Consider the following 2,098-nt stretch of genomic DNA (forward strand, 5'->3'; position numbering starts at 1 on the left):
GTGAAAGCCGATCCGGCGATCCACAGCGCAAAGTTGTAGTATTTCCTCATCGACCAGCACAGATCAGCTCCAGGCATGACGAAGCATATATCGTCCTCTTTTGGAAGACCAAACAAAGTAGTTTCGCTTTCACAACGAAGCACACAGCGTCTTTACGACATGGCAGCGGAAACAACAAAACTACAGCGAGAATAAAAGTTACGCCTTCTTTCTTTACGTGAACATTTGGGCGGCGTTATGCAAATCTTCCCACAGAGCGACGTAGGTATGTTGGGGCGTGTTAGAACGAGCCGTTTTAGGTAGGCGTGGCTGACTCTTAACTTTTATAAAGAATATCTCTTTGGATTTGAGACTTTAGTCTTTGCAACTTTACAGATCTTCTTTATGCACCAAGAGCTTGGAACACTCCAAAGAGAAAGGAAAAATTGAAAACGCATCATATGACCCCTTTAAGATTGTTTGTTCTCAGGCAAGGATCTCTTTTTTCCGCTTAAAAGACAGCTAACTTTAGCCTGTCCTGAAGTGTCCCTATTGGACAGGGCAAATGCATGGTCAAATGAACTTCTGGTTTACAAAAACTTAGTATGGTTACTGTAGATTACAGCCAAAGTTCCCACAATAATGTGTGGTGATGTGGTATTAGCCATCACTGGCATCATGACTACCTGTCTTTCCTGCAGGTCCCTGTTCCCCCGCAAACAGGGAAAGTCAAAGAAGACTTTGTAGTGCAATTCACTTAAAACTTGCTTACATTGGAACATACTACAGATAGCTAAAATTAAATCCTTACATTACAATAACTTAGTCATTACAATACATTACAGAGGTAAAATTGGTTTTGTACTGCATTTAATTGATTTCAGCGATTAAATTCAGTTTTAAGCAAATAATTGTGTGTATTTATATCAGTTTCCGAGCTTTAGAGATATCAAGTAGGAATGAATATCCCACATCCGCCTTTAAATCGAACGTAGCATAATGCTAACTGTGGTGGTTTGGCAGAAACTAGTTACTTAATTAGTCATTGCAGGGGATGACACATTGAAATGTATCCTGATTTTGAATGTCCATGGTATTATTAGCATCATTCTAGCACTATAAACATATGTCCACAAATAAAATATACCTCTGGTCTGTTAGTAATTGGTCGGAGGCGGCCATTTTAATGACTCCTCATCAGCCGTGCCAGTGGGATTGATTGGCAGCGAGGACACGCCCACTTGCTCAGCATGTATTGCTATGTGAGGCCTCAGCCCTGGTGACACTCTTCATATCAATTAAGGCCCAATTAGGGAGCCATGTTCTGCTAATTATGCTTCGCTTCACATTCCCAGAATAAAGTGAGTGTGTGTTTACTGAGATAAATAAATAAAGACACGGGCTGCCAAGACGAGCCGACTTTAATCAGATTTTCAGTGCTTTCTCTCTCTCTCTAGGAGTATGTGTGTGTGTGTTTCTACTCTGTGATCAAAACAGAAGGTGTAATTATATGACTTCGCCATTTGGTGACAGTGTTGTAACATGTCTTGTGAAAAAAGCACCAATTCTCTGTCTCATTTCTTCCTATTTGACAAACAATGAAATCAGGGAAGGTTATTTCATGCAGGGAGGTTGTTTGCTTGTGTGTGTGTGTGTATGTGTGATTAGCAAGAGGGAAAAAAAAGTGTGCCTACACATGTAGACTACTTCATCTGTTCAGAAGCGCAAGCACATTTGGACGAAATGTTGCCTAAAAACCAGACAGTGTTCAGTATTCTGGAATATAATAAATAATAAAGAATCATGTGCTGTGTATATATATATATATACACACTTTTATAAAATGTTCTCAGCCTGGTGTAATTGGACTTTTTTTTTTTTTACCCAACGGTTTGCTAGGCATACTGGCAGCTTTAACCACAAAGAGTCAGACAAGAGATAACAGACAATTTGAGACAGATGATTGCAGATAAATTGATAGAAAAATTGAGTGATTGAGAGATGGAAGGAGGGAAAACCTGATATGACAGAAGATGAGGGTAAAATAAGATAAAATCCATTGAGTAAAATATGGATTTCGTTTGACTACCTGTCTCTCCAGCAGTTCCTTGTTCCCCCA

Source organism: Sinocyclocheilus anshuiensis, unplaced genomic scaffold, assembly GCF_001515605.1.
Source record: "Sinocyclocheilus anshuiensis isolate Anshui unplaced genomic scaffold, SAMN03320099.WGS_v1.1 scaffold624, whole genome shotgun sequence".
NCBI lineage: Eukaryota > Metazoa > Chordata > Actinopteri > Cypriniformes > Cyprinidae > Sinocyclocheilus > Sinocyclocheilus anshuiensis.